Source organism: Malaclemys terrapin, chromosome 22 (assembly GCF_027887155.1).
Source record: "Malaclemys terrapin pileata isolate rMalTer1 chromosome 22, rMalTer1.hap1, whole genome shotgun sequence".
NCBI classification, from domain to species: domain Eukaryota; kingdom Metazoa; phylum Chordata; order Testudines; family Emydidae; genus Malaclemys; species Malaclemys terrapin.
The window spans coordinates 4905167-4914208 of NC_071526.1; the positions used below are offsets into that span (position 1 = coordinate 4905167).

A 9042-nucleotide genomic window follows, 5' to 3' on the forward strand; every position below is an offset into this window, starting at 1 on the left:
CACACATCACTCCCTACATGCTTCCTCCCTTGTTTGTTGTTATTCCCACCCCTTCCTGTGCTCGACATGCCTCCCTTACTCCTGTGCTGCTGCTGACGGCAACGCTGCCTTCAGAGCTGGGAACCCAGCCAGCAGCCGCCGCTCTCCAGCCACCCAGCTCTGAAGGCAGCACCACCGCCCGCAGCCGCACAGAAGTAAGGGTGATGATGCCGTACCATGCCACCCTTACTAATGCGTAACGTTTGACCTGTGCACTGGGAGGGGTGGCTACAGGGTCCCCCCTCAGCACCGCTCCTGCCGCGAACAGAAATCAACCCATTGTGGCTAGCCCCCAAGGCCCATGTGGGTGGAGCCCACTTCATGCTTGCCAAAGAGCTGAGGGGTGTAAGAGTTTATACTGCAGGGAGCAGTACTAGGATCTTATATGGCATGTGAAGTGGGGTGCTTGGAATCCCGCACACCCCACTCAGGACTGGAGTCTCCATCACCCCGCACCTTGTGTGTCATTTACACGGTGCAAAAACACCACCGTTCCCAGCTGGCAGCCTTTTACATGCACTTTGCGCTGGCATCGGTGACCACTCAAGGAGCAGAGCAACGAAGATGCAGCCCCTTTCCCCAGCAGGGGGCGATAGGAGGGCCACGTCGTCCCAGCGCCCGTCTCTCCCCAACACAGAGCGTTCTCAGCCTCCCATGCCTCTCCCAGAGAGCCCTGCTCCTGAATGGGAGAGGAGAGGGGGCAGTGGGGCAAGACAGAAAGGGATTCTCTGCTCGCCTCTAGGAAATAGTCCTCTCTTGCCCCCTGAAAGTGGAGCTTGGTGGAGAGAGGCCAGGCTGCGGGAGCCGGGGGAGTTAATCGTGGAGGACATTGGGGCAGCTCTGTCTGGGAGCGGCCGCTGGGTTGCATGTGGGCATCCCCAGGACAGCTCTGAGGGTTTCGCTCTCTCTTTGCACAGGCTGTGCTGCGTCGCTCTGTGGGCAAAGGCCGGTCACGCTGGGATCGAGCCCCAGTCTGAGCCCCACATTCTCTTGGTGAAATCACTCCCCAGGCTGGAGGACATCTGGAGGGGGAGACCCCACCCCAGGGAGCTTACCCCAGGCAAGCGGGGCCCCTGGGAACTCGGCGAGCCAGAGCCAGCCCCTTTTGGAAGGCTGCAGGTAAGGCTGCACCTCTGCTCCTGTTCCCTCTGGGCTTGGCTGAGTGTCACCCACGTACCGTGCGCTAGGACAGAGACAGGGCTGCTGGCAATGGCAGGGCCCTGGAGACGGTCAGCTGGAGGCCGTGATTCCCCCCAGGGTGCAGAACCAGAGGGGAGACGAAGCCTGGTTCGATGGGTGTCCTGTTCCCAATGCCCTTTTCAACAGCGCAGACCAGGTTGCCCAGGAGCCCTGGTACACCCTGACCCGGCCACTCCCCTCCTGCGTGCCCCACGAGACCCTTCAGCCCAGCCAAACCCAAACAGCAAAGTCCCAGGCCAAGCTGGGCCGGCCCGGTTCCTTGTGGGCAGGAGGCCGCGTCAGAGAAACCAGCCCCCACTGGCATCACTGGGCCCCTTGTTGGGCGTCTGAGCAGAGAGGCCGAGGAGTGGCTGGGCCAAGGAGACTGAACTGCCTTCTTCCCCTACCAGGGATGAGGCACTTGGGCAGGGCACGTGGGGGAAGCTTGGACTGCTCCCCTGCCATCCCTGCCCCCAGAGCTCCCGCACACACCCCCTGAGTCCTGGGGCTGTCACCTCCGAGGCACAGAAAAACCAGCCGATCTGTGGGTGGGGCCAGGTCCAGGAGGGAGGGGCTGATCCGTGGCGGGGGGGCACATCCCAAGGGAGGCAGGTGCGGGACTCAGGGGAGCAGGGGTTGGTCTGTGGGTGGGGCCAGGTCCCGGCACTGGGGGGAACCAGGGGGAGGGGCTACCTGAGACTTGGGGGGATTCGGGGCAGGACTAGGGCTCGGCTTCCCCAACAGCTGATGGCTGCTGCAGGCAGGCAGAGCAGGACCCGGGTGCCAGGGGGGCGGCTGCAGTGCACTCCCAGCCATGCCATGCGTAGCGGGGCTGGCACGTGCAGAGAGCCAGTGAACCAAACTGTAAACCCCGGGTCTGATGGAAACCACTTCAAGCCAGGGAGTGCGGCAGCATCCCCAGCGCCCCTGGTTCCAGCACCTCTGGCCGTGTGTGGCTGGTAGCTAAGATCACCCAGCAAAAACACTGGCATGTTACTTCTTACCGGAAACTAGCAAGGCACGAGAAAAACCAGTCCCATGGAGTTCCTGTGGACAGGAGAAACCCAAGTCTGTACCCCACCAGGAGAGCTCCGAAGCCCAGGTTACCCACCGTCCAGTCCGGCCCCCTCCTGCACCGAGTCACGGAGGAGGGAAATTTGTTGTCGCCCTAGGTACAGAGCCAGGCTCTTTAGTTCAAGGTATAGATACCCTGGCTCCTGCCTCTGGAGCTCCCCTGATGCCAGCCCCCATGGCTGCTGTCACTGCCCCCGCCAGGCAGGGCTCTGCACTCCAGCTCCCGCTTCCCGGAGTCATTCCCAGGCCAGCGAGTGAGTGTCACAGACAAATGGCCTGAGTGGGCCAAGGCCTGGTGCTGGGGGTATTGCCAGCTCAAGGAAGCCCCGTACCGTCCCCTCCCAGGAGCCCCGGCCTCCCCCACCCTGCTCCTCCCCCCTCGCAGCAGCCCCGAGAGGGCCTGTGTGTTTAAAAACCCCACCCCAATGCATAGTATTTCTACAGAATCTAGGCACTGGTGGTGCAGATGAAAGTAACAGTATGTTCCCTGCCCCCAAGAGGCTCACAATTCAGGTTAAATGTAGCACACAATGGGGCCCATAGGCAAGGGTCTAGTCCGGCCGCCCTTGCAGACGTGATGTGCGTGGTAGTTACAAAATGGCATGTGCACATCTGACTGGGAGGGCTGGTCCCAGCCAAGGGGCAAAAGCTGGCACGTTACATCTTTTCCCTGGCAACCAGCAAGGCAATACCAAACCCAGCCAGGTGGCCGCCCTAGGCATGGGGGTGTGGGGAAGACAGAGGATTTCTCTGCCTCCATCTTGGTTTGAGTCCCTCTCCCCCCGTGTGCTCTGCCGCTGGGCAGAGGCTGATGCACTGTGTGGGCCCGAGGGTTGTGGGGTTTGCTGTGGGGCGTGCGACTGCCCTGCAGCCCCTGCAGGGGCAGAATACCAGGCCTGGAGAGAGAGGCAAAGGTTTGCTGGCTGCCGTTGGTGCTTAGCGGTTAGCGAGCCTGCCCCAAAGGGTCTGAGCTCCTCAGTCAGGCCCCTGGGTTGGGATGGGGAAGCAGGAGGTTCTAGCCTGACCTGGGTGTGCCTTCTAGGGGAAGCATGACTGAGGTGGAGCCTGTGCTGGACTTTGCATCCTCTGGGAGGACTGGCCGCAGGAACGCCCTCCCTGACATCCTGGGCTCGCCGGCCGGTGTCAGCCCCTCCGACCTGCCTCTGAAATTAGCTGAAATGTCTCTAAGCTCAGGTATGTACCAGACAGCAGGTCTGGCCCTGCCTGATGGGCCCTGCCCTGCCCTGTGTCCCCCAGGGAATCTGGTCCTGTGGCCACTGGAGGCAGAGGGCAGATGTGCCCTGCAGAAGGGTCACACAGCCTAGGAGCATGGGCTAGTGGTTACAGCAGGGAACGGAGTGACTCTCGTCACTTCCTCTCAGCGCCTCTAATTCCCCATCTGGAACAATGGGGATTGTTATGTGTTATTATTCTGATAGGCATCTCTCTAGTGTGAGTATCGTTATTTATCGTTTGTGTTACCATAGCACTTGGGAGCCCGTGTCACAGACCAGGCCACATGGCGCTAGGCGCTGTACAGCCGCAGCACGGACAGATGGTCCCTGTCCCAAAGAGTTGACACGCTGAGCAGCGCCATGGCATGTGGGTGCCCTGCCAGAGCACACAGACAGCCTTTGCCCAGCGCTCTTCACCCCGCTCCAGCGTGAGGGGATCCTTGCCTGATGGCTAGTTCCTTCGGTGCTGTGGTCACTATGACGTGGCTGCCTTGAACAACACATTTGGCATCCTTGTCAGTCTCTGAATAAGCCAAGGAGATAGTCCCTTCTGGGCAAGATCTGAGGGTTGGGCCACCCAGGGGGGCTGGGAGAAGTGGGGCTGGCCCAGGGCAAGGATACTGGGGGAGTGGGCTGGACTGCTGGGGCTGCCTATGGGCTGGGGGGCCACCCAGGGACAGGGGATCTGGAGGGAATGGGGCTGGCTGTAGGCAAAAGTGCTGGGGGCATGGTGCTGGCTGTGAGTAGTGGGGCTGGCAAGCTGGAGGGAATGGGTCTCGCTGGGGCTGGGAGTGGGGCTGCCTGGGGGCTGCAGAGAATTGGGCTTTCCAGGGCTTTTTACTGCACTTGCCTCCCTTGCTCTCTCCACAGACAGATCCCAGGAAATGCAGTCCCCCTCCACAGAGGTGCCCCCGCAGCAGCCCCAAAGCCCAGAGCTGAAGGACACGTCTTAACACCTCCCCGGGGATGCATTTCTGACCAGCAGGGAAAGGAGAGATTGTCGAGCATCAACACAGCTTGAGTGGTGGGGCCTGGAGCTTGCTGGGTTTTCCTTGGTGCTATGCAGCAAGAACATCTTGTGTTCCTTGGAGCAGGGGAGTAGAGGACCCTCCCAAGGGGAATAAGCAACCACGCGTTTGGCAAAGCTGGGGAAAAACCCTGCGGGGAAACGTTTCTTCGATGGCATTTAAGGACATGACTTAGGAACCAAGGGCATTTGTTTGGGGGTATTTTCTCATCTTCACAGCCGAACAGCTGAGCGGTGCTGCCGCCCGCGATGTCTCCGTGCTAGGATCGTGACGAGCACCCAAGGGTTGTTCTTAGCTGAGTACGTTCGTTCACTGTGATGTTCTGGGGCACAATTTCCTTGTCTTTTCTTTTATAATAGATGATCCAGTATCCTTATTCAGGCCTTCTGAGAAGCCTGGGGCAAATGGTGCAGTGGGGGTCCGTAGCACATTCTCCTCTCTGGCACCCAAAGGTGAAGCCCTTGTCTGGCAAACAGAAGCGAGTCCCTTCCCAGGCTGGGTCCTGCTTACGCTGGGACCCCTGCCACTTGCAGGATAAAGCTACCTAGAGCCCTGGCTCCCTTTAGGAGCTTGCCAACCAAAGGGGATGAAGTTTGGCAGTTTCACCAAAGTCTCAAAGCAGCCAGCAGGCCACATCGGGGCGTAAGTGACGTCAATCCATGGAGCTTAGCATCACTGGTGAACCAGGCTCAGCCCTGGCCCCTGGGCTTGCCTGGATCTCTGCCCACATGCAGCACCCCTGCCCCAGGTTGTGGTTAGGGGCCAGGGCATACTGTGCACAGCTACCTCCCCCACGACTGGCCTTCAGGAGCAGCGCTGACTCTGCCCCCGAGCCATGGCTGCCGCCTGAGCTAATCAGGAGCATCGAGCGCTCGGGATGAGAAACGGCCGGCGGGGCTCTGCGGAGAGAGAAGGGGCGTCAGTGGGTTTCACAGCAAACCCCAGAGGGGGCTGCCCCAAACAACAGCAGAGAACCTGAGGCCTAGGATTTTGCTGCCTAAACACAGGTGTTGTCTACCTGGCAGCACACTGCCCTCTGCAGGGAGATTGGTGCGTTACACAGCCCCAAGTTCCCATCCCTTACCGGCCAGGACGGCAGGGAACGATTTGCAGGTGGTACAAGGCGCTACTCAGGTTTCGGGGGGGGTTTAATGTTTGCTTTTCACTACAGGCGTAGAGGGACCCTCCACCGTGCCTGGATCCTCCCTGCCCCCGAGAGGAGGAAAATATAAAGGAAACCTAGTGGGTTTGGCTCACATATAGTGTGCCACTTCAGCGAGTGCTGCCGTGGCCACACGGGGCAGGGTTCTGGATTGATAGAGGGCTCCCTCCTGCCATGGTCTGCTCCATAGGGGAGCTCTAGGACAGAGAACCCTGCTGTCCTGCTCGCCATGGCCTCTCTCTTACTATTCCTGTTGTTTGTATTGCAGTAGTGCTAGGAGCCCCCGTCACGGGCCCAGGCCCCACTGGGCTGGGCGCTGTGCACACCCAGCGGAGACACTCCCAGCCCTGAAGATCAATGGGCCGTGCCCAGGCTGCATGAGGGCTCATGCTGGCTTTCGCCCCAGCACTCACTGTGGCCACCTGGCTCGCGGGAGGGAGACGAGCACTATGCATCCACCAGGACTCACTGCCACTGGCCTTGCCTCCAGCCTTGGGCACACAGGAGCCAGGAGAATAGCCCCTCGAGGGAATTCGTTTAGATTCAGACCTTCCCCTCCCACTTGTGTCCCTGGGCTCCCTAACTCCTCCTTCGAGTGGGCACCCTGTGCCTGTGTTGCCAGCCCCCCACCCCCGGTTGCCTCCAGCCATGGTCTCTGGTTTGGGTGCTCAGGGGACTAGGATTTTGTTGTCCTTTCCCTGGGGGCTGGGCTCATCGCCTTGGCTGGCCTTTCACCTTCTGCCAGCGCAAATGCCAAGGAGTCTGAGGCTGCCCCCACTCTCGGAGAATGCAGAACTGCTGCCCAGGTTTCTTATTGACCTCCTGGGCTCCCAGACCCAGCAAACTGAGGTGAAGAACACTCCTTCCCCCTCTGGCACTCTTGCTAAGGTCAGGTCTCCAGCATGGTAGCTCCTGCCTTGGCACGGGGAAGTTCCTCCTGGGACAGGACCAGGGCCGGCTCCAGGCACCAGCTTAACAAGCAGGTGCTTGGGGCGGCCGAGGGAGAGGGGCGGCACCTGCGGCAATTCGGGGGCAGCAGATCCCTCACTGCATCTAGGAGCGAAGGACCTGCCGCTGAACTGCCGCCGCCGATCGCAGCTTTTTTTTTTTGCTTGGGGTGGTAGAAATGCTGGAGCCGGCCCTGGACAGGACTGAGCTGTGCAGGGGCTCTGGTCTCCCAGCTGTGGAATCAGGGTAGAGCTCACTGCCCCGGCAGGCCTGAGGTCATCAGAATACAGCCGGAAACACATCGGTGTCGCAAGGAACAAGATGCTTCTAATAAACCTTTGTGCTGCACAGTAACACCGGCCCCTTGCCATTCTCCAGCACCTTCCAGCTGAGGATCTCCTAGTCCTATACAAAAAGATCCCATGGACCCAAAAATACAACCCGACCCTGGTTATAGACAGGAATGAATATATCGCTGGTCCAAGGGACTTGCTACACCCAGTGTTGGGCATTTAAAAAAAAAAACAACAGCTCCAGTGATACACAGAACAACTCCTAAAGGCTTGACATAGACTTAAGAAATTCATTTCTCCTTAACTACCTAGGGGACAAACAGACACTTCCTGCCATTAAAAAAGCTGGTATTCCCAGCTTTCCAGGGGTATAAAGCACTAATTTCTAATCATCCAAGGTCATTTTATCAGATCTTTTAAATCTCAACACTCCGATTACCATCTTGCTTCCCACCCCCCTCTCCCCACACTTGAATTCCAATGTGTTTTGGTAGCTGCCATCTCAAGAACCACTTGAGACAGAAACTGATGCTGCCTGTCCTCTTGGTGGAAGCTTGGAAATCTGAGATTCCCAAGGGGATAAAGCATCAACCTCTAACTTGAAATATCAGCTGCTAAAAATCACACTGGAACAAACGTGCTTTGTTGATGGGACCAATACAAATGGTTTCAGGACCAATCTGATTTTTCTAAGCACTGATCCTGTGCTGAATTTGCAAAACATCCGTCTGCCAAGATATTGCTGGAAGGCTCAGGCCTAGATTCTGATCTCAGTGACTACCGGGATAAATCTGGAGTAAGTCCATTGCAGTGAATGGAGTTATTCCAATTTTACACCAGTAGAAATGAGACCAGACTCTGGCCCCCCACGGCTAAATAATGCTTGTAAAAGGATACTGGATTTAGCATCATTCCTAACATGTAAACAAGAGGTTTCCTGGATTTAATGTCTGTGTAACGTGTATGTGTGGGTGGGTGTCGGCTGTGTATAGTGTGTACATGCTGCTTCCTGGAGCGTCTGAGCACAGCTGGGAACAGAGTGAATGCGGAGACTGGTTTGTGGTGGACACTTGTGACCAGGGCTGGGAGGAAGGTCTGAGGACTGGGATTTCCAAAGGGAAATTTCAGATGGGCAGATGCCCCCAGCGCCCAAACTGTCAGAGCTCATTGGTTTTGACTGGGTTGCTGTCAGGAATTGAGATGGGGCGGGGAGGGCAGTGAACACGGAGGGTCTTTTTTTAAGGGAGCAGCGTGCATCTCTGGGAGAGTCCTGAGCTGCTCCCACCTGGGGACTTGTTTGGGTAATAAATTGTGAGTATTTTCCTGTGAACCCCCCGTGCAGCGTGTGGTTTCTTTGGTCAGAGGGCGTGTAGCCGGCCAGGAGAGAGCGGGGCGTCTCAAACGAAATCCCTCTCTCTGGCTTGCAAAGGGGTCTGTGAGGGGCCTAGGGAGCTGAACTGCATGCATGGTGTGGATGTTTGTGTAGGGGGAGGTGTTGCAAGCTGGGTGGGTTGTGGGGTGAAGATCTCCAGGGCTAGCAGCCGATCAGCAGGGGAGGGGGTCAGGAAGTGATATTAGCGAGAGAAGCAGGTCGCTCGTTAGGGGAGAGCCATTCAAAAAGGGATTGGACATTTATATGGCTATCAAGAAAAGCCGGAGTTTGCACAATTGGCCATGCAGAGCGTGGGGTGAGGACGTACACTCAACTCGACGGCATTTCTCTGCATTTCAGTGACAATCTGAAACCCCCAAAAGCCTGGTTTCCACTAGAACCAGGCCCACCGAGTGCCAATTGGGTTAAGATACAGGGGTGAGACAGTGACGTCACCGAGGCCTGGGGCAGCCTTTTCTGGTTTTCCCCTGAATCAGTGGGGTTCTGACCAGAGTACGGGGCGAGGGACCTGGCCATCATCTGGGTGAGAGCCCAGCTGGGTGTACAGCGTGGCCTACATAAGCAATGACGTGTGCAACCCTCTGGGAAAGTTGCGTGTGTGATAGGAGATTTCCCTGGTCTCCTACTGGGCTCTGTTCAACTGACGGGTGCTAGAGTGTAGTGCACCCTAGCCGGGTCGCCAAAAGCAGCA

The 9042-nt window shown here is 57.9% G+C and overlaps 1 long non-coding RNA gene across 2 annotated transcripts in view; it reads left to right on the top strand.

Moving 5' to 3' along the window:
• Window positions 1-8288, top strand: part of LOC128827857 (uncharacterized) — a 54445-nt gene extending 46157 nt beyond the window's left edge. For both annotated transcript variants that reach the window (XR_008443111.1, XR_008443110.1), the window contains exons 2-4: window positions 957-1158; window positions 3335-3486; window positions 4398-8288. This is a non-coding gene — a long non-coding RNA (uncharacterized LOC128827857). The remainder of the gene's footprint in view (window positions 1-956; window positions 1159-3334; window positions 3487-4397) is intronic.
• Window positions 8289-9042: the final 754 nt, after the last annotated feature.